Raw genomic sequence first — 24246 nt, 5'->3', positions numbered from 1 at the left:
TTGCCTGCCTGTCGATTTCTGTGTGGTAGTGGACACCGCAAGCCCGGATTGGGGGCCACCAAGAATGTGTCTGTTGTTCAGTTCATGCTGTTTAGGTGATGGCTGGAGGTAGCTGTGCCCACTCTGCTGGACACACCAAACAACACTAAGCTGACCCAGGTGCAGTGGGCTTCCTGGAGATGGGAAGTCTGTGAAAGGAGAGAAGAGCAGTCTGGGGGCTGGAGGGAGAAACCAGTTCTAGCCTAAGAACTGCTTTTGGGAGCCCAGTGCTGGTCGCTCATACCTGTACTCCTAGCTACTCAGAAGCCTGAGATCTGAGGATCTTCAATTAACCACCAGAAAACCAGAAGAGGCTCGGGGCCCTTGAGAGTGCTAGGCTTGAGTGAAAGAGCTCAGAGATAGTGCTCAGGCCCTGAGTTCAAGCCCCACAACTGACAAGAATTTTTTTTTTAATTGCAAGATGATTTCTTGTCTTGGTAGCTGGGACTTGGTCAATTTTTACTAGTTTGTGAGAATGACCAAAGTGTGTGAACCACAAGGATACTAATCTGAGATAGGATACTAGTTTTTAATTTCATTAAACTGTTTTATGTGCTAGAACTGGGGTTTGATCTCAGGGCATCATGCTCGTGCTTGGCTTAACTCAAGTATGCTACCATTTGAGCCACAATCATATTTCTGGCTTTTTTTGTTTCTAGATTTGAGATATAAGTTTTACAGAAATAACTCCTATCTTGGATGGGGAAAAACTATGGATAAAGGAGGATTACTGTACCAATAGCTAACATAAATGCAGTTATTGTCTTCATTACATGCCATTCTCTTGAATATGGTGTGTCTGCTGTTTCCTAGTGTCTACCCAGGGATCCATCCTGCCTCCGCTTGGTCTCTGCTCTGTCACCCTGCAGGCTGGACAGCTCTGGAAAGTTCTATCTTATATTTTGTTTAAATCTGAGCTGTCTTTGGAAGCCTCCTGAATTACCTATAGGATTCCCATAGGTGATTCAAGGGAGGAGAGCCCTATTTACTCTCCTCTGCTTGTGGGTGCCACTGATTGGGGCTTGTCCTTTGTTTTGTGAAAGGTGCAGTATCCAGCTACTAGGAAGACACTGTAAGTCTAGAGTGGGATGTGGAGAATTGATAGATTTGGAGCCAAGGAAGCAAAGGCTTGGGGATGCCCAAATAGTTTCCAGGGGAAAAGACTCTGTCTTCCCAGCCTAAGGTGATGAGACCTCGGGGACTGCACCACTCATGCTGTGCTCACTGCTGGGCTTCCAGCTGTGGCTCCCAGACCACAGGCTTAGAGAAGCCCTTTAGAGATAACACAGAGTAGTGACAAACAAAGCTTTGAGATATGGAAGATCAATTTCCTAATAGTGTATTTAAGCAACCTGCCTTCTAATCACCTCTGTTGGATTTGAAAAAGGAGTTGATAATTAGTGGAAAAACCAAGTCTAGGAAGCTCAGATTTTGATTCACATCAAACAGATGGACCCAGCACCAATCCTCTCCCTAGACATGCTACAGATGTTCACACTTCTTGAACAATATTACATTCTGCCTTTCCCTGCTTTCTTCTCTTATGTTCAGTGCTGGTGAAATGATTTCTGCCTGTCTTCCTGAACAAAACACTGGAATGTCTATGTAAAGTTACCTCATAGCCATCAGGTTAGCTTTTGCTTCCTGAAGCCAGAGTTTACTCCAGCTTCTGACCAAAGCCTCTCAGGGTGTCAACACAGCCATTAGACTAATCCATCTCTGAGGAATGAGGGCTTCTGAGAGGGGAAAGGCAGGGGAAGGAGAGGCTGCACCTCTCCACCCCTGTCTCCACAGTAGCACATCCTTCACTCTTCTGGGCCCCCACTTCTAGATCCCCACTTCCAATTCTACTTGCCCAGTCTGTCAAGGACAGATGTCAGTCCATTCACAGTGCTTTCTCCATGAACTCTACCACTGCTCAAGTAGTTTTATCCTTTGGAGAATCTTAGTTTTGCTTTGTTTTTGGTCGGTCGTGAGGCTTGAACTCTGGGCTCAGGCGCTGTCCCTGAGCTCTTCAGCTCAAGGAGAGCGCTCTATCACTTGAGCCACAGCGCCACTTCCCAAAATCTTAGTTTGAGCCCACCAATCTCACTATTTTTCAGTCTGAAACTCTCCCGGGGATATTAGTTACTTTGTAGAGAGGTATTTACAAAATCTCCTCTACCCGTATAATTTTCTTCCACAACAAGCTTTTTCTGTGTCGTTTATTGGAGGGAGGGAAATTGAGAGCAAATGAGGGAGAAGAGATAACACTGTTCAAAAAGAAGTATACCCATTACCTTACTTATGTAACTAACACCTCTACATCAACGTTACAATTTTTAAAAAAAGAAAAGATAAAAGAACCTCATGGCTTTTCCTACCCAGGCTAGCTTTGGGCTGTGTTCCTCAGAATTCAGTATCTTAAGTAGCTATAATTACAGACATGAGCTACTAGCACCTACATTCCTTTTTTTCCTTCCTTCCTACCTTCCCTCCCTCCTTCCTTCTACCCTTCCTTCCATATACTGAGATTTGAACTTGGACATTGTGCTTCCTAGGTGGGTAGCTTATTACTGAGCCAAACATCTAGCTCATTTTGCACTGTTGTTGTTGTTTTTTTTTTTTTTCTGGTGCCGGTCCTCAAAGTCTGAGGACATGGGTGCTGCCCCTAGACTTTTGTGTGTGTACATGTATTACTGGAAACCAACCCAGGGTTTTGTGAACACCAGACAAAAGCTCTACCACTGAGCAAAACTCCAAGCAGCTGGTAAAGACAATGTTGCTCTGTAGCTCATGTTGTCCTTGAACTCACTACATAGGCATTTTCCTGCCACTGCCTCCCAACTGCTAGGGTTGTAGTCATACACCCACACATTGAACCCACTTAAGTTTTGGTACTTTATAGAACCTTTACAGCATTGCCTAGATATATTAGGAGTTATTATTATTATGGACATCTAGGATGCTAATACAGCCTTGCTCAAAAAGAAAAAACAAGATCATTAAAACATTTACCACAATCATTATAACAGAACACCCCGCACTATCAACATGGAAAGACAACATGAATCCACTGAAGCCTTGGTTGGATTTTGATTGTATTAAAAAATGTAATAAAAGACTAAAAGAATTTATCATGAACTTAGCATGAATGACAAAGAAAAGAACAAAGGATTTTTTTTGGAGGGGTCCGGTCGTGGGGCCTGAACTCTGGGCCTGGGCGCTGTCCCTCAGCTCTTCAGCTCAAGGCTAGCACTCTACCACTTGAGCCACAGCACCACTTCCGGTTTTTTTCTTTTTGCTAATGTGGTGCTGAGGAATCGAACCCAGGGCCTCAGGCATGCAAGGCAAGCGCTCTACCACTGAGCCACCTTCCCAGCCCAGAACAAAGGACTTTTTAAGTCTTTGAAAGTTACTTAACTTTTAAAATTATGTACAGACATTACTTTTTAAAGTGCACACTTAATGAAACTTTTCAACCAGTAAATGTAAATATGAGATTACAATTTTTAGGAAGAAAACGTTTAGGTACATGAAGAATAAACTAGAGTGAAGACTGTACAAGAGATAAGAGTTCAGAAACTGGCACAGCTTGAAGCCTAAACCACAAGCTCATCAACACATAAACTAAAGCAAAAATAAGAAAACATACTGCCCAGGTTCAAGATGTTTGCAAGTCAGCCAAGAGAATATGATTATACAAGAGAAAATAAATAAAGAGAATACTAATGTCACTTTGCAAGATTCATGATGCAAGAGGAATATTCCCATCAAACTACTTTTGTGGTCCCATTTGTTTTCAAAGCAGGTAAACTGTCTCTAGTTTAGGTAGGACATGGATATATACACATACATATATATGTGTGTGTGTGTGTGTGTGTGTGTGTGTGTATACATATATACATACACATACATTTGTATACATACATATTTGCATATATACACATATACATATATACATATACATCTTTCAGTACAAAATATGCCAGCATCTAGGAATTTCAGAAGGACAAATTTTAAGTAAATAATAAGTGCTATTATTCATTAACACTTGATTCTTGATTAAGTAATGATTAAGGATGCAGTTCGAAGCCAGGCACAGTTGGCTCACCACTAGCTACTTAAGAGGTGATTTGAGGATCCCTGTTTGAAGCCCACCTCTGCAAGAAAAGGCCATGAGACTTATCTCCAATTAACCACAAAAATGTAAAAGTGGATCTGTGGCTCAAGTGGTAGAGCATTAGCCCTGAGCAAAATAGTGGTGAGACAGCACCCATCCCTGAGTTCAAGCCCCAGAATCAGCACAAAACATAAATGAAATACAATAATGCATTAGTCATTATTATTTTAATAGTCATCAGATCTTAATTAAGGATATTTATGAGGGAATAATTTTTTCTAATTCTTTAAATGTATCCAGAAAACTGAAAATTTCAACAAAGAAGAAAAAAGAATATTTATAACCCACAGGATAACCTTTGTTATAGTTCTTTCTACTTTCGATCTTACAGAGTTGGTTATATTATTTCCTGTTTGGGGGTAGAGGGTAACTTTAGTGTCAATTCAGGGTTTCATATTTGCTAGGATCTTGCTCTACCACTTGAGCCCTGCTCCCAGCTTTTTTTTGCTTTAGATATTTTTCATATAGGACCTCTCTAATTTTTGCCCATAAACAGCTGCAGACCGTGATCCTCCTGTGTATACCTAACTCCTTTGTAAGCTGGAATACAAGCATGTATTATCACACTCACCTTAACTTTACTGAGATGAGGTCTTGCTAACATTGTTTTGCCCAGGTTGGCCTTAAAAAGTGATCTCTATCTTGTAAGTGGATGGATTTTTAATGTTTCAAGAATATCTGTTTCCATGCTATTGAATACTCTGTCATCTCACGGAATGCTATATATTAGGTTTAATAAATTATCAATAATTAAATCATAACCCAATGATGGCATTATTCACTACTATGCTCTTGATGTACATATTTAGGCATAAAGTGTCCACATTTCTAATTATCTTTTTCAGGCAGAATTTTAGAGAGGAAAGATTTAGTAAAATAATACAGACAGCCAGGCTCTGGTGGCTTATGGGAGGATGAGATCTAAGGTTCGTGGTTCAAAGCCAGCCTGGGCAGGAAAGTCCGCTAGGCTCTTATCTCCAATAAAGCACCAGAAAACTGGAAGTGGTGTTGTAGCTCCAGCAACAGAGCCCTAGCCTTGAGCTGAAGAGTTGTGCGCAAGCAAGCACCCAAGCCAAGTTCAAGCCCCACAAAACGCAAACAAAATACAGACAAGTTTAAGATTGCTACTCTATATATCTGTCATAAAATTCTTCTCCCAAAGAGCTGTTTGGGAACTACATTTTTAAAAAATTACTCTGTTGTTGTTTTAGAGGCGATATACAGTGGGGTTACCTTCACATACCTCAGGTAATGAGTACATTAACTTCCATTTGCTTAGTATCATCTGTTTCCTCATTCTTTCCCACTCCCTCCCTCCCATCTCCACCCACGAGTTGCTTGGTTCACTGTCACCAATGTCCAGTGCCACCAATGGGCTCCACCGCTGCACTTTTCTCACTCATTTTCACCTGGTTCTGCGTCCTCCCCCCAACTTTCCTCAGCTGTGCACGTGGATATACTGTATAAGAGGTAAAGAATACAGTCATCTAAAATTGAGAAGACAAATTAAGAAAAGCCCCTTTGTCTCCTTATCTTGGAAGTTCTTCCAGTATATTAGTGTTAATTTCATCTTTCAATGAGGTGTATAGTGTTTCTAGTTTTATATCCACATTTTTTGGGAGTCCGTGATCTTCTTTGTCCTATCTTTATGCTCTTGAAATTGTCTTTGCCTGTACCCTTCTTCACTCTTCTCTTCTTCACTCTCACTAGGATTCTTCCCTGGACTGTTGTTGGCTTTTTGATTGGGTTTGTTGTCTTGATTGTTCATGAATCTTGTAGTCTTCCACCGTGATTTACACATTTGGGTTCAGGGACTGTCAGGGCCATGGCCTGAGCTTGGCCAGTTCACACCTGACAGGTGGCAGCCCTTATTTGCCCTGGGTTAGCTCACACTGGGTGCAGTAGCCCACTCTGGGTCCCAGGACCCAGGACCCAGGTCCCAGCATACTTGGTCTGCAGCTAGTTGAAAAGATCTGGGGCTGGTTTGCAGTGGGGACTAGTCCTCCAGGATGGGTGTTCACTTTGGGAAGGATGGGCTCACATGAGTGCATGGGAGTTTGTACTTTGGACCCAGGTCAGTTCTTGTCCCTCAGGTGGCCAGTGGCAGGGGGTTGGCCATCCGTTTGTGCATGCAAGTGTATGCGCTTTGTGGCTTCATACCAGGAAGTGATCTGCCAGCAGCTATTCACTTAGACCTGTTTGCTGGGGAGGGCTAGGGAGACTAACTTCAGCACTCCAGGATGGGCATGAGGCTTCTGAAGGGGCAGGTTCCTACAGTTGCTCCAGACTTGGGCTGTATCATTTTCAAACAGTCTGGGTTTCACTGCCCAAAGATAGGGCTGTGGAGGATGCAAGGTCCTAGTGTCCACCCAGTATGAGTACCTGTGACCTCCAGCTGGAAGCCAACAGGTGGAGTAAGGGGGAATGAGGAAGGGCTCTAGCTTCTTTGTCCTCTTCTTTGTCCTGCTTCTTGGGTGGGAGGGAGGGGTCTGGGCCAGGCTTTGTGGGTCACCACCACCACTGGTCTCCCATGGGGGAGGGAGGTCCCCAGCAGGGTACTCACTGGTCCTGGAATTGGTTGTAGGCTGACCTGCAATACTATGGTAAATATCTTCTTCTGGATGCTGTAGTCTCACTGCTTGGCTCCTGGAGTTCTGGGCTTCCAAGGAGCCACTCTTCTGGCTTAGCCATGTTTGTTGTGGGCTGACTTCCATAGGTGTCCCTATGGAAGTTCTCTAGGTCTGGATATTGCTATGCCATGTTGCTGGTTTCTATCTCTCTCTGTACTGTCTGGGTACAGTGCTGTGAAAGTTTTCTGGGTCTGGATGAAGCAATTTCCCTGGTCAGTCCTGGAGTCCCAGGCAGCCAGGGGACCACTTTTGCAGCTTAGCCATGCTGCCAGGATGGGATGGGGGAGGTCTCTTTGCAATATTTTCAACCTTATGTTTTAAGTTATGGATTCTTTTCCATTCATATGATTCTCTAGTTGTTTATATACTTATTGCTCTTGATCTCTTGGCAAGAAATGCATGTTAAGCCCCCAAATCTGTTTGGTTAAAGAGAGATAGTGTGATCTCCTACTGTTTTGCCAGCAGCTTCTTCCATCCTCTCCTAAAATAAATTTCTAACAGTACATTTCTAGAATAATGATGATTCTCAAATCTGTAGAAAAAACTGTCTATAAGAGCCTTTACCAAGAATCTACCATTGTAATTTCTGATGCTATGTAATCAGGGCAATAACCATCCTTTCAAAAAGATTACAGAGGCATAGTCTAGACCAACTGGATGGTTATATCATAATCAAATATCATTATAATATCAGTGCCATCTGTTCTCCTAATTACACAGATTCTAGCAAATCACCCAAAATAACAACATTTAATGTAAAACAATGGTTCTCAAACTTTTACTCTCAGAGACAAATATTTGATTTGAAACATTAAGAATATTTGTTTTTTTCAAGTAAATACACACTGAGGACCTATAAATGGCCGGTGTAGGTAACAAAAAGAAGAGAAACTAACGCTTAATTATTGCACACTTTACAAGTGGGAAAGAAAACAATACAAGACACAAGTACTAGACAAAATAAAGAGTTATCATCCTAGGAGAAGATTCTGGCTGCCCATGGAGTGGAAGAAAATATTTGGTAGACAGAAAAAAAACAAAACATATTGTACAATCATTTATGTTTAAATGAAATCTCTAAGTTGTAAGGAATTCAAAAACAATGAAATATTTTTAAAAATCATAGGAAGAGCATAGACTTCACAGGTAGCAAAATGAAATGATTCAAACAAGACTAAGTCTCCTAGGGAAGGAAAAAGTTCAAATATTAACCCATATGTGGTTAGGCAAAATAGCTGATGACACCATATGCTCAAAATAATATGGGATAGAATATTAAGAGTCTCAAATAAATTATATGGAATTTGCAAGAATGAAAAACATCTGTCTAACAAGAAAGAAAGGAAAAAAGAAAGAGAGAGAGAGAGAGAGAGGAGGGGGGAGGGAGGGAGGGAGGGAGGCACGCAGGCAAGCAGCAGGGAAGAGAGATTATAAGTTTGTTTCATCTACTGAATGCTGAAGAGTCATGAAAAGAATGAGCAAAAATGTATGTAGAAAACAATTTTCATTAGTGCCAAGAAGAAAAGAAGATAACCAATGCCAACACAATGTTACCAAACACAAATGACTGTGATGGATGTGATCAAATCCATTTTAATTTCAGTTTCTGTGTATGCTTGTGTGTGTGTATGTGTGTGTGAGAGACAGAGACAGAGACAGAGACAGAGACAGACAGAGAGAACAAACACGTACATGCATGTGCATCTGCAAGTATATATATTTGTGTGTATTTAAGACAGAGTTTAACTATGTAGCCATAAAATCCTTTTGCCTCTGCCCCCCAAGTGCTAACAGTACATACAGTCTTACATTTAACTATAAGAAAATCATTAGAACAGAAATCTAAACCACAATAAGACAATGAAACCAATTATTAAAGATTTGAAATTGGTTGAAGAACAATCAATAGTTTTTAGTTCTAAATCTGTATGTAATGGAAGATTTATTTTGTATCAGTTTTTCAGTTCCAAGAAGCAAATCTCATGTTCTTGCCAGTTAAAGATGACCGAAGAGCACATTTATGGATTAAGAGAATGGTATGATGTCGGCAACAAAAGGACGTAAGATTCCTTCTCAAACCACATTGAAGATTAAACCTTCTCTTCCTATACAAGTTTTTTCCACTTAGAAAAGTGAATATATGATATAATGAAAATCCACATAAAGCAATCTCTTTCCACCAGCATTCTAAATTGCTCTCATAAGCAACAGTCAAGAGTAGACAGATATAGACATACAAATACAGACATATACATGCACACACAAACATACGAATACCCCAACTAATTGGACTAAATTTATCGTCAGTTGACTAAATTGTCCAGATCTGTAGTCTTCAAAGTGTGGTATGAACTATGGGTGAACATGATGTTTCAAGAAATTCAAATATACACAGTATAGAAAAATGGTACAGTTGCCATTATATTGTCTAATGTGAATAGGTGAATAGGAAGAGAAAGCTCTTTAACACAAACAGAAGCAAGATGTAAAATACAAACTTGTTCCAAAATAGAACAGAAAGTTATAAAAATCTTTTGCTTATGAATGACCTGATTGGAAGTCCATCTATAATATTTAGGAAGGGAAGGTTAAATGTTTATGTGCTCATCTCCTCTACTGTCAGAAGAGAAAAATCACTATTCTAGTGCAAGATTTTTTCCATTCCACCTGGATTGAGTACAAAAGCTTGTCTAAGGTTATGGACTCTCTCCATCTCAATCTACCAGTATGTATTTTTGATGTTAGATTAACCTTCTTCACAGACTTTCAACAAAAAAAAATTACACAGAAGTACAATTAAAAAGAGGGCCTACCTTAAATGAAGTATAGCTACTATTTCATTTTATCCCCCAAACTCCATAATGGTAGAAGTTCTTTTCAAAAAAGGAAAAAAAGACAAACAACTAAGATTCAGATTAAACAAACTATCTGGCCTATGTTAACTGACCTAACAAATGGTAGGTCTGACTGCCTTATTTGGCACAAAAGTGCTTTTCTTCTTCTTTTTTTAAATAAGTACTCAACTATTGTCCTAACAACAAGGGGAATATACTTACAATCTTACACTCAGAATCCTTAGATATTTCCTATTGCCATAAAACACTATTAAACAACAACAAAAAAACAAAAACAAAACAAAAATGGCACCCTAAAGCTCCTCCACTGAAATCATTCTGTATCCAACTGTAGTCATTGTTTTGCAAAGCATTCATTGAACTCTGGCTCAATCTAGAAAAATTTCTTCATCTTCATTTAAAAAATGTGGCCTCTCCTTTAAGGCCCAGAAATAATATTTTCCAATAGAGAACACTTAAAAATCAATGCAAGGTAACAGGCATGCAGCACTTAATTATCTTAAGACTTCTGAGCACAAAACTACACTGGAACTTCTTTTTCTCTCCCTTAGAGGGCAGCTCCTACTGAAAGGTTCTTCCCAGTCTTTTACTGAGGCATACTTTAACTGGCATGTATTTCAAATGGGAAAAGGTCAGCACATGATTCATCATTTTGCTTATACTGAGCTGGCTCACTATCCACATGAAGCTGCTCCAAGTGTCCTCTCCTTCACAGCATAAGTCAAACACACTCCACTATACTCTTACCAAAAAAAACCCTAACCTCCTTGGGAATAAAAGCCATCAGGCTTGAATTTCCCCCTCATTCCTCTCCAGCTTTTTAAACTTATACCTGCTATTTCTATCATTCTAACCTCAGTTCTAGCTCAGTGTGCACCTATGCTATCTCCCATGTTAATTTCACTACCATGGTCTTGATGGCATCTTTCCTGGAAGTTCAACTCTTCTTTCGTTCCTATATCTTTTCTTCTCACCCAGGCTTCTTTTCCCTAAAATTATAACCATGCTCATTTCTCCAATCATTTATTTCCTTTTATTGCTGTTTTGCATGTTTGTTAATAGATGGTTCTAAATATGTTACCAAAGATAGTCTTAACTTCTGGACTCAAGTGGTCTTCATGTCTTAGATTGCTGTGTAGCTAAGATTATATCCATGGGCCACCTACCTACCTATTCTCAAACACTGTTTTATGGTAGGGTTACAGACATAATCTCAGCATTCCTACAGCTTCTATTAATGTGGGTAAGGCTGATAATATACAGTTATAATTATGCTTTCTGAAAAACTAACGTACTCTAAAGACTAATAAAACATGAAGATCCAATTAAGGTGAAACTAAAGAGGTAAGAATGGAGGAGTAAAGGTACAACAATCAGGTCTGAGTGGTAGTCAAGTACAACATTTAACAAAACCACAGAAATGAGTCTAGATTTTATTCTACCTCCAATAAGCCACTGCAGGACCTTAGACAGAGAATAATGGTAGCTGACCATTTTCAAACCTCAAATATAGAAAAGTACTTTTAGTACTTTTATTCTAACTAGTACTGTCAGGTAGAAATCAGTTTCATGTACTCTTTAACCTGTTACCTTAGCTAGAATAACTGAATAGAGAAGAAAGCTTCCTCAACTTCTGTTTCTAATGCTCTACCAAATATATACTGGCTTCAAATCAGTTAAAATAAGAAGGTAGAGAACAAGTGTAGTCAACAACTGGTAAATCAAATTTGTTGACTTTTTTCCCAATGATCAAGTTTTCAAGATTTAAAATATCTAATCCAAAATTCCAAGTTTCTTCAAAATCTTGAGTTATGATCACCCAGCTTGTACTGTTTTCTCCTTTTTTGCAGGGACACTGACTTCCATCCTGAATCATCAACATCTGTAGGAGCTTTCATAATCATTATGCCTATAAAAATTAATACTTGTATTAACTCTTTAAACAGAACTCTTTTAAGTCAGATGATATTGAAACAAAAAAAATAAATAAACACAACACTACCCAGTGCAATTATATCTCGCTAATTAACACCATTACACCTGATGTACTAACACCACTACTTGACAGCACTCATTTCCCTCTCCAAGACATTCCACCCATTAATCCAAAAATCAAACAAGAAAACAATGCAAATGATCCACCTATTCAGGATGCTGTCTAAAGCACTGGATTCTGAGCCACAATTTACACAAGACTTCAGCTGCACAAGGCCCTAGGGCCAACCTCTTCAGGGCTGAGGCCCCAGTGCAGCCTCAGAGAGGTAAGGGTGCAAACCCGCTGGAGTCCCACCCACTTGACCCACTGTGGGAACGCACATACGGTGGGAACCCGCTTAAGTCCGCCTCTACCCTTCAGTCTGGCCCAGCTAGGGACCCAAGGGGCATGGAAGCCCGGACTTGCAGGTGGCCTTGTGGGAGGGCGGGCTTCGGGATGGGCCCAGGGTCGTCGTTCTGGGCCAGGCCAGGGCCTAGGTGCACCGAGGCCCCCACGCAGCCCAGGCTCTCACCTGGAACATCCCAGAAAGGCCGCGCCGCAGGAGGACCTGGTGTCCACAGGCCAGGCCACTTGCGTGGTGGACTGTGACTTAGGACAGACTAGCCAGGGAGGGGAGGGTCTCAGCAGCTCCCTGGGGCTCCACACATTCTCCTCAAGAGAATCCCCGCCCCACCACGCACCTCCTGGTCCACGAAAACAACCACAGCGCTCTGGCCTTCCTTGCTCACCCCTCATAGGGCAGCCGCCCCTTCACCCCTCACAGGGCAGCCACCCCCACCACACTGCGCATGCGTGTACCTACGCCACCGGCTTCCTCTCTTACTCAGGGCACTTCCTGTTTCCTGCCACACCCTCTTCCTGGCCGCAGCCCAGTCCTTGGATGGCATCAGGCCTCTCTTCTCGCCAGAATGGGTCCAAAGGCAATCCAGAGCCATCTTTCTCCCAGGCTGAGCTGCTGGCACTCCAGATTTCCCCACGTTAGGCCGTGAAGGTTGGTTCACTTCCATGTTACCGTTTCGTTTGCTGAGCTCACTATTTGCAAGAGCTATCACTGACATTGTACACACAGATACAGACACAGCAGACCTCCTCAGAAGGCAAGTGCCACACCATGTATTTCCTAGTCTTGGAACACCAGAGTGTAAGGTTTGGAGGAAGGAGACCTCCAAGTACTTGTTCAGGCTGGAGAGAGTTTATTAGCAGAACTGAACTCCTGGCCCCACAAGATGAAGGTGTACAGAGGGGGAACCTATGGCAGGGATTGTGGTTAAATAGAGAGAGGGTGGGAGGAGGGATGGCCAAAGTGGATTGGGATGTGACCTCAGAGTCCCCTCGGAGCCTGGGGAACCTCCTCTTTCCTATATGTGCATCAGCTACCTGGGCTACAGGTCTGGGCAGGGACCTCTAGACAGTGTGGGGAGGAGGGTGGAATAAAGTGGAATGGGCCATTTTTCTGGGTGGACCTAACGTTTCAGCCTTTTGATAGCTATAAAGGGCACTGGTTCTTTCTGGCTACTTCCTGCTGGCAACAGGTGCTCACAATAGGGGTAGAAAATGGAGATGTCATCCCATCTGTATAAGTCAGCAGTAAGAGTTCTTTAGTGGTGAATGAGCATAAGTGTTTTGGATGTAATCTGAGGGAATTCTTACAATGCAGGTTCTGAACAATAAGAAAAGAAAAACTATTATTAGAGGGCCTACAAATGGCAGAAAAAAGGGAAGCCCTCTGTTCAAGGTAGAAAAGAAAAAAATTGGATGATTTGGCTCATTCCTATCTCCTGTGTTCCAGGTGGTCCATGAGTTGGTGGATTCTGTCCCTGACCACTTCTCACTGGTTCATATCTGGCGACTAGGTAAGGGAGAGCATTGTGAACTGGTTAGCTGGGGTTGGATTGAGTGATTAAGGGAACAGTAGGAGATTTGATCATTTCCTGTAACTGGACTATAGATGTCTGGACTATAGACATCCAGGAAGGTGCCAAAGCAAACTTTCCTAAGACTCACAGTAAATAAAATAACAGGCAACAAAGGCAAGTATGTAGGCTTTTTGTCCAGCATGAGGAAAGATAGTTATGGGCCTTAGTTAGACATGCTTAAGTATTTTCTTTTCTTCTGCTTAGTTTTGAAAGGGCAAACACAAAGAGGATCTGACACCATCCTCTCTTATCTATGCAATTTTTTCCTACTGCCACTGCATGGTCCCTCAAGGAGGTCCAGGTAGTCTGTTACCCTTGCTGGGGTGATGTCACATTTTCTCATTGTTGGGATGGCATGTCCAGTTGGCACTTTTGCTCATCGCTGGGATGACATGTCTCAGTTGACTATGGCATATTCCACATTGCAGGAGAAAATGACTGACATATTAAATGAGAGGATTTTTTTTACCATGAGACCCCGTTGTATTTTCAACTGAAGCAATAAGGAGATCAATAGAAATAGTTTTTAAGCAGGGATTACCTGAAACTTAAGAAAAAACTTGCAAGAATTATTTAACCCTCTGTGGTTCTTGACTAAATGCTGCAGAGGATCAGCTCAATATTGGTCATGATGAACGATTTGAAACAGCAGCTGATTAAACAATCTAGTTCATTTTTAACTGAATATAGCACTTTAGGATACTAAGTAAGGTTGAAACCATAGTTATGTAAAACTTCATAAGCTTAACATTAAGCAATTTTAATGTAAGATAATAATCCTTAGACTCATTTCTAAGACCCAAATCTGGTGATCTTCTTTGTGGCTTGAATTTAAAACTGCCTATTTTTTCTTATGGCTTGTGGAGCCAGTTATTTCTTGGTTATCAGATAACCTGTAAAACAGTTTTGGTTAAAAAAAGGTCACATTCTCATACAAATTGATCTTTGAACACTGGCTAGAAGGATGGGGGTCACATGAGAGCCTACCATGTGGCCAAGTAGCAAATTTCTGGACAAGTCATGATGGTAATAAAACTTGGCAGAGCCTTATCGAGTAAGTAAGCAAGCAAGCAGAAAAACAACAAGCAGGAAGACAGGACACACTAACACATTATGGGTGCTCTCAAAGGGAGGGGGGACATAGAAAGAGAGAGGGGGGAGTGAGAGACAGCTTAAACTGCTACAAGACAAGGAAAGTTACCCTTCTAGAAGAGTTGGCTGGGAGGCTTACACAGGGTTGAACAGTGGGCAGAGGAGGGGGTTTGGATAGAGAGACACTCAGAGAGAAGGGGTAGCAAGGAGAGCAAAGAAAAACATATGGAACCACTGACCATTGCATGGGCAGAAACTGTTGCAATAAAAAATAATGTGTTTTGGCTTTATGGACTCCTTTGGAGGGATTCTGTTGAGGATACAGAAAATAATGGCCAGAAGGCCTAGAGAATACCTCTGTTGTGGTGAAAGAGAGAGACAGACAGAACAGAGGGACCCATTGACAGGAGTCACTCAGTCACTAGATGGAGACAAGAGACAGGAGACTGTGTAGTGAATGCATAGCTGGCAGTGGTAAAGGCAAGAGCTGGTGTGAGGCTCCTTTGGTGGTTTGGTTTCATGGAGGTAGACTAGGAGGTGGACTGACCCTGAGATAGAAAGAGAAGAGGTCCAGAAAGTCGTGACACTATCCATCCCAGGTTTTAGCAACATTAAAGTTTGGAGAAAGGAAATTTCCATGTGGTTGTTCAGCTAGAGAGTTAATTAGTAGAACTGAACCTGCCAGCCACACAAGATGGAGGTGTGAAGAGGAGGAAATTATGGTGGGGATTAAGGCTTCATAGGGAGAGGGTGGGGAGGAGTTTTAGCCACAGCAAAGGGTGGGAGGAGGTGTGACCACAGTGGATGGGGAAGTGACCTCAGAGCCTGAGAGACTTGTCACTGCCCGCAGATGTGCCAGTTACATGGGTTGCAAGTGCTGAGCAGAGACTTTTAGGGACAGCCACAGTGGGCAAGGAGGGAGGACAAAGGGGGAGGTACAGACCTAATATTTCAACCTTTGGAGGTTATATAGGGGGCAGGTGGGGAGAAGATGTGGCTACAATGGAGGGTGGGAGGAGGTATGGCCACAGCAGATGCAGAAGTGACCTCAGAGCCTGGGGGTCCTCCCACTGGCCCCAGTACTCCAGCTACCTGGGTTACAGGTTCTGGGTGAGGACTTTTTCAGAAGGCCTTGTGTGTACAGACAGAAGAAGGGATAGGGGGCATTTTTCCCAAAGGAAAGGGGCTATTTGTCCTGGGTGGATCTAACAAGAAGTAAAAAGCTTACTCTGAGTTTAAAATACTGCCTTTAGGCTTGCACTGGAGGCCCAATGCTTGTAATCCTAACTACTCAGGAGGCTGAGATCTGAGGATCTTGGTTCAAAGCCAGTCCAGGCAGGAAAGTCTGTGAGACTCTTATTTCCAATTAACCATCAGAAAATCAGAAGTGGAGATGTGAACAAAACAGCTCAGTTACAGTGCTAGGCCCTGAGTTCGAAAAAAAAATTTTTTTTTCTGTGTATTTTAGTATTTTAGCATATATTTATAAAACATTAGACTAAAAATCAGAATTAGAAATAAATGTCTGTGATTTAAATTTTAGTGTGAAATTATCATTTGTCAAGAAAATGTACTCAATCTTTGGAATATTTTTCTGTAAAAAAATCAAATAATGTCCAGCCTTTGAATGTAACACATATGAATATATGATGTGTGTGTATGGATAAGTTAACTTCTGTTTTTAGCATTATCTCATTTTCTAGCTTAAAATGTTCCTTACAAAAAATTACAGAATTTTGCCCGTAGAGAAATTTGCCTATGGATTAATATTAGTCAAAGTTAGTAACACCTTCAAATATATTTTTTCATTTCTTTTTCATGTCAAGATTAGATTGGCTGAACACTTACTTTGTTGGGGTCATAGAAAAGGTTTTACAAAATCAACAATGGAATACATTTTCATCTTTTTTAACTCTCAAAAACTACTTTGACAAAACACATTGGTCATATCCATAGTACATAGTAAAACATCCGAGTTCTTTGTTGTAGTATAAAAATGTTACTCAAATAAAATGTGCATCAAGCAGACATTTATGCAGAGAACTACAGAATACTACAAAATAGGTTCATATTGTTGATGTAAAATTATATGTTTAAAAGTAATTGACAGGAAGCAGACACTCTGAAAACATTACAGGATGGAATAGGAGAAACCCTAGGTCTCCAGGGCTCAGGCCGAAATTTTCTGAATAGAGACCCGGAAACACAACAAATCAAAGAAAGGTTGGACAAATGGGATTGCATAAAGTTGCAGAGCTTCTGCAGGGCAAAGGACATAGCTAGCAAGATCAATAGAAAGCCCACAGATTGGGAGAAGATCTTCACTAGCCATACAACAGCCAAGGGTCTCATATCTAAAATATACTTGGAACTCAAAAAATTAAATCCCCCAACAACAAATCCTCAAAGAAACAACTGCCCAATAAATAAGTGGGCGAAAGACTAAAAGAGAAGCTTCTCTGAAGAAGAAAGAAGGATGGCCAATAGACACATGAAGAAATGTTCAACATCCCTAGCCATAAAAGAAATGCAAATCAAAACAACATTGAGACACCACCTCACTCCAGTTAGAATGGCAAAAATCAAGAACTCTAACAACAACAGATGCTGGAGGGGATGTGGACAGAAGGGAACCTTACTTCACTGTTCTTGGGAATGTAAACTTGTTCAACCACTTTGGAAAGCAGTATGGAGGTTCCTCAAAAGACTTCACATAGAGCTCCCCTATGACCCAGCAATCCCACTTTTGGGCATTTACCCAAATGTTTACAAACAAGACCACACTAAAGCTACCAGCACAACTATGTTTATTGCAGCATTATTTACCATAGCTATTATCTGGAACCAACCCAGATGCCCCTCAGTAGATGAATGGATCAAGAAAATGTGGTATATATACACAATGGAATTCTATGCCTCCATCAGAAAGAATGGCATTGCCCCATTTGTTAGGAAATGGAAAAACTTGGAATAAATTATATTAAGTGAAGTAAGCCAGGCCCAAAGAAACATAGGTCCCATGGTTTCCCTTATTTGCAATATCTAGTATATGTATGAGTCAAGCGGAAAAGGTCAGATAATATGATGTTAGGAAATTGAACCCTTAGATATGTATTTTAATGTTTTTTTCTTTCATGCATTTGTTTTTAACGCATTTATAAGATTATCTTTTTGTTGCTTTGTATGTCCCTCCCCCACAGTATAACCCCTGCTTTCACTATATTTGATGTCAGTATAACTTGTAGAGGAGATGGGGAAAAACCAGTCGTTTAAGGATACAGGTGGACCTGTTGCAACAATGAGAAGTACAAGTTGTCATGTCAAAAACGAGCTTTACAATGTTGGTGCGGGGGGGGGGGGGAGAGGCGAAAAGGATTGGGTGGGGGGGGAGGCTGGGAAGGGATGTGAAGGGTAAACAAAGGAGGAGGCTGCAATGCTTGATAAGAAATGTACGCATTATCCTGCCCATGTCATTGTAACCCCTCTGTACAGTGTGTTCACAAAATAAAATAAAATAAAATAAAATAAAATAAGTAATTGACAGGTTTGGAAGTGTGGCTCAGTTGGTAGAGTGCTATCCAGTGAGGGAAAGCATCAGGTACTGAGATCCAGGCTTGGCCTCGAACCAAAACATTTTCAAAAAGAAAATAGAAAGTAATTGGTAATTGTGGTTAATCTCCATTTTTGAATGATGATTGAACATTTACCCTTGAGCAGCTTTTATTTTCCTTTACAACAAAAGATGTCCAGTTGAAAGACTCTTAAATTTTCAGTTAGTATATCCAGAAAAATAAGTGTGTGCTGTTTGTTCTTATGTAATGGCTAAAAAAATGGTCTGATAAGATCATTTAAATTTGATATTCCTGTTGAATGTATCTGTTTTCATATGTATAGAAACTAAAGTATCCCTATGACTGCACGGTAGGATGAGTGTGTGGCTCAGTGTTAGGGCACATAGCATGGAATTGGTTTAATAAAATTAATATAGAATAAATAAAATAAATCAAAATTTAAAATCATCCCCTTTTTGTCCCACAAACATATATAGTGACATGAAGCACTAAACTTTATTTACATAAAGTAAATATATAAAGACAAACAAAACAATTCAGTAATATATACAGAGAGAGTATGTTTATAAAAGTTATTTTGCACTTTTGATCTTTCATCCCTCACAACTATTTTTTTATCCCTCACAACTATTTTTGTCTATGGTTTTTAATTTAGCCTTAATATCTTCCAAGGTAGCTATAAAATCACTGACTAAGATGGACTCAGCTAAGCTAGTAGAATTTTGAAAAGTAAACACATTCAATGAAGTCAAAACACAAGCTTCATTAATCCTTTTGGTTTTATTATTTAATTTTTATTACAGGCTAGTAGTTCATTCCTGGAATTTTTCTTATTAGAGTTGAGAACTATGTATAATCATAGACACTGAAGAAGATACCTGTATAATGATATGTATATACATATGTATGGTTATTTTTATATGTTTTAAATGGTTATTGCAAGTCATATAACCATTGACTTGTCTCGATAATCATGATACATTTTTGTTCATTGAACTCATACTCCTCGAGTAAGAGCATCACATTCAGCTATGGCTTCTTGATCTTCTATGTATCAACAAAGTAGATGTACAAGAAGGTTTCAATATGATCCTGCAGAGACAAACTTCATGCTATTTTCTCTCTGGGATAGTTTTTTCAGCTGAATGAGAAATAAAGCACTCTCCTCTCCCAATACTTACTTACACTGCCTTTTAATACATAACCTGGGTTTATCCATTATAGAAAATTTGCAGAAGAGATTGTTTAGAGCCTTATCATTTTGGGGGGGGGGTCCGGTTATGGGGCCTGAACTCTGGGCCTGGGTGCTGTCCCCCAGCTCTTCAGCTCAAGGCTAGCGCTCTACCACTTGAGCCACAGTGCCACTTCTGGCTTTTTTCTTTTTGCTTATGTGGTGCTGAGGAATCGAACCCAGGGCCTCGAGCATGCAAGGCAAGCGCTCTACCACTGAGCCACCTTCCCAGCCCCGAGCCTTATCATTTTATAGTCTTGTTCTTCCAAAGTAGTTTGAAGACACACATCTCTCTTCCTCAGTCAGAGACCGAGGCCTCACTTCTAGTGGCAGATTATTCATCATATGTTCTTCCTCCCATAGAAGGATGTGCAGTTCAGAGTTACTCTTTTTCTATCTGGCTCAGTGTTTGTTCTCACACTCTCCTTTGTGGTGATTCCCAGGGCTAACCTTAGAGATAGTGATACTAAGATTTGGGGGGTCTATACACTAAAATCGATTTCATCATTAATACTAATATTTGCTGCTTTCTTTTCTAATTCCACTTAAATATTCAGAATATGAAAGGGTAGAAAAAGTTTGATCTCCTCAGGAACCATCACAAGTTTCATATAGAAACATCTCATCAGTCCAAATTTCTCTGTGCCCTTTGCATATCTCCCTCCCTCACATTCCCTACCTCCTAACTTGTCATCTGGTTGCTGTTATGGTGAACATTTTTGTTGACCTCTCAACATATCCTGTCACATTTCTTCCTGAAATTATGATTACAGAAACCCTAGAGATTAGGGCTTTCCATGCAATTCCATTGTGGGAATGATGATGAACAATCCCATAGCATCAGAGGGCAGAAGGAAGATTCATTTCATACACATCAATCCTGGCTTTAGTTTCTGCTTTTTTGTGAGCTGTGACATATACTGATAAATAAGAACACATATTGAAAATCTCTTTCCCTAGGATTTTTAAAAACATTTAAATCATTATACAATAACTCACATCACAAGGTTCTGTTTTAACGGACAGCAGATCAATTCAATTTTCCCAATTTATGTTGTTATGAAAATTGACTATCCGTACTAACAATAATATGATTTTTTATTACATGGTACTCATCAGTCCTTTGCTGTCTTCATATAGATATTTATCAAATATCTATAAATAATTTTTTTCCTTTTTTTTTTGGTCTGTCATGGGGCTTGAACTCTAGACTTGGACGCTGTCCGTGAGCTCTTCAGCTCAAGGGAGTGCTCCACTTGAGCAACAGTGCCCCTTCCGGTTTTCTGGTGGTTTATTAGAGATAAGAGTCTCACAGATTTTCCTGCCCGGGCTGGCTTTGAACCGTTATCCTCAGATCTCAGCCTCCTGAGTAGCTAGGATTACAGGCATGAGCCACCTGTGCCTGGCTTATAAATAAAATTTTAAAAATATAAAACAAAATAAAAAAATTTAAAATACTATGGTACTGAGTAGGTGGAACTTATTCATTTAAGCTCTGGTCCTGAGCACTGTCCCTGAGCTTTATCATTTTATTTTTTTATTTGTATTTTTATTCTTTGGTTGGTCATGGAGTTTGAACTCTGGACCTGGGTGCTCCTTGAGATGTGTGTGTGTGTGTATGTGTGTGTGTGTACTCACGGCTGAGATTTTTTGTGCATGTGTTGTTAAGTGGAGATAAGAATTGGACAGACTTTTCCTGCCAGAACTGGTATTGAACCACAAGCCTCAGCTCTTAGTCTTCTGAATGCAGGGATTACAAATATGAGGGCCTGGCTGTGGAGGAAATACCACACTAGAGCTTTAAATTGTTCTGAGTACATTAAAATGTATTTATTTGTATCTTGTAGGGTTGTGTCTGATAAAATTAGTAATAGTGCCCTATTCTGTATTAAACACTTGGGTCTTCTCCATGTTTGTGCCTTTAAGTCTTAATTTCCATTGAGATGATATTTGGAAGTGAAAGCATTGAGAAGAGTTCAAGGAGATCCTAGGGTAGAGGACCTGTAATGGGATGAGAGCTGTTAGGAAGAAGAGACCAGAGATGTCTGTTGATCTGTGATTTTGTTAAGAAGGCAGCCATTTGCAAAGCAGGAAAAAGCCCTGACCCGTCACTGAACCTGCTGGCTCCTTCCCCTTAGTCTTCAAAGGCTCTGAAACTGTGAGGAATGAACAGTAGTTGTTTTTTTGTTGTTGTTGTTGTTGTTTTTTTTTTGCTTGTGTGGTGCTGAGGAATCGAACCCAGGGGCTCATGCATGCAAGGCAAACGCTCTACCACTGAGCCACCTTCCCAGCCCTGAACAGTAGTTGTTTAATCACAAGCCCATTGTATTTTGTGACAGCAGCCCAAACTGACTAAGAAACTCTTTTTCGGGGCTCTCTCCATACCTAACAAAATTGTAAATGAAAAGAAGTTAAAGGATTCAAATGCTTAGCAATCAGTCACCTTTCTTTACTCAGGTGTTATACCAATTTAGATGTGATTTCAACATACTCAGACAATTGTGCATCATTTTTGGTATTTTGTCTAGATTGGGGGTATATTACAAAGAATGTCTCTCCTGACCTACTGATGAACCAGTAAAGATCACAAGAATGTAGTTCTAAAATGGAGTAGAGACCTTTGGGAAATTGAATCCCTTTACAACTTTATGCAGAGTATCAGCTGACCACATGTTTTTATTTTTCTTTATTGGAAACAGAAGAGAATAATTCTCTAAAATATGTCTATGTAGAAATAGACAATAATCAGTCTCACAATACTCCTTAACAGATCTTTTAAACTAGAATATGGAATTCCAGGGGCATTTGTTCTTCTGTTCAATTAAGCATTTTAGCCCATCTGTTCCAGTACTCATCCCCATATGCCTTATTATCCATTAGACCCCTCCATGCCCTTGAAGGGAGGAAATACTACTATAATTCTGTGTAAGGAGCTCTGCCTGCAGATTTTTCTGAAGGTCTCTCATAACATGGGATCAGACATCCCTATTGTCTGTGGGCATAAGTGTTCTTCCTATTAAGTACTGAATTATTCACTGCAGTTTTCACATAGGAATACTAAAATTAGGGATTTCTTTCTTTAATGAACTATCAACCCTCAACTGGTATTTGAGGAAAAGGAGTGATATATTTTCTAGAGCATCTTTGCTTCTTGAGGCATAAAATGAAGAATTGTAGAAGATATACTGAAAAGCCTAGGGCATTAGGTTGCATTTCTTGAAGCCATCTAGGTGATCTTAAAGAAGAAAGGTTATCCTTTACCTATGCAGTATCACATGCAGAAAGAGATTTGACATTAATATCATAGAAACAATGTCACATTTCATATGATTCATTTTAGTGAACTTGAAATCTTGAATACCTCCCTTTGAGCTGTTCATTAGAAGTCTTGGGAATTTGGTTTATTTACTTGTTTATTTAGTTTGTGATATTGTAATTTAAACTCAAATCCTTGTACTTTCAAGGTGCTGTCCCATTGAACCATACCCTTAAGTCTGTTTTCACTCCTTATTGTTGTGATCATGTCTGTTTCTGCCTGGGATGTGGTTCGACTGCATCCACTTATTTTATATTTCCTGTCATGGCTGGAATGACCAGCATTTGCTGTCATGCCCACTTGTTAATGAATCTTTCCTGCATGTTTGGGCTCACATACTCAGCCTCCATACACATACTCCATACTCAGCCTCCAGTTCGCTACCTTGTTACCTGTATGCCCCTTTTGCCAGGACTTTTGCGACTTTCATAATTTATATTTTAGATAAGTTGTCATGTTTTATTTCTCAGCAGGCCCCACACTACAATCCTGCATTTTGTCCCACATTGCTGGGGGTTTTAGACATGCACTACCACAGCTGGCAATTTAGTCAACTAACTGAATATCTCCTAAGTCAACTACCTGAATACCTCCTCATCTATAAAATACTTCCAATAAATCTCATAGACATGATTGAAGAATTAGTAAAGCCATGCAGGCATAGTATGTAGTGAATAATCCATGCATGTTAGATATTTTTTGTCATTATCATAATTTACTGTGGCAAATGAATTAAGTACACATTATGAGACGTGTGTGTGTGTGTGTGTGTGTGTGTGGTACTGAGGCGAGAACTAGACATACTCTACTACCAAGCTATATCCCTAGCTATGAATGAAGTGAACATTATATATTTGTGCTGTGTGTCACCTATTCTTAGTAAACTATCACAGACACGATGGCTTAAGACAGCAGAATCTATCCTCTTACACTTGTAGGGGTTAGATGTCTTACAGCCCAATAGATGGGGCTGAAGCCAAAGCTTTACAAGACTGCATTTCCACAGCACAACCAGGAGAAGAATCTATTCCTTGCCTCTTTAAGCTTCTGCTTGCCATTCCTAGATCCATGGTCACATCACTCCAGTTGCTTCCTTTGTCTCTACTTTGCCTTGTCCTCTGTGCTTCTTCTGGTTTTCCTCTTACGATTTACAAGAACATTTGTGGTTGCATTAGGGTCTGCTTTAATCATCCAGAACAATCTCCACACTTCAAAGTTCTTCATGTAATCATACACATAAGGTAACATTTATCAATTTTAGGGGTTAGGAAGTGATGTGTGGGTACAACTTTTAATCTATCAAAAATATATTTTCATACTAACTAGAAAAATCTAAGTATGTGAAACAGAAGAATGCAGAAAAGGTCAGAAATCTAGTATTTTTAAAAGTGTGTTATTTTAACTCAAATTTAAATGTTGATCGATCTTATGTCAAGT

General features: G+C 40.2%; 1 long non-coding RNA gene across 2 annotated transcripts in view; it reads left to right on the top strand.

Moving 5' to 3' along the window:
• The window catches only part of LOC138834893 (uncharacterized), a 117880-nt gene that overhangs the window by 39875 nt on the left and 53759 nt on the right, over window positions 1–24246 (top strand). For both annotated transcript variants that reach the window (XR_011374290.1, XR_011374291.1), the window contains exons 3-6: window positions 8788–8891; window positions 11537–11947; window positions 12510–12673; window positions 13472–13535. This is a non-coding gene — a long non-coding RNA (uncharacterized lncRNA). The remainder of the gene's footprint in view (window positions 1–8787; window positions 8892–11536; window positions 11948–12509; window positions 12674–13471; window positions 13536–24246) is intronic.

The sequence above is a fragment of the Dipodomys merriami genome, unplaced genomic scaffold, assembly GCF_024711535.1.
Source record: "Dipodomys merriami isolate MVZ:Mamm:240054 unplaced genomic scaffold, mDipMer1.0.p SCAF_22, whole genome shotgun sequence".
In the NCBI taxonomy this organism is placed as follows: Eukaryota; Metazoa; Chordata; class Mammalia; order Rodentia; family Heteromyidae; genus Dipodomys; species Dipodomys merriami.
This window is presented reverse-complemented; position numbering and strand designations above follow the sequence as displayed.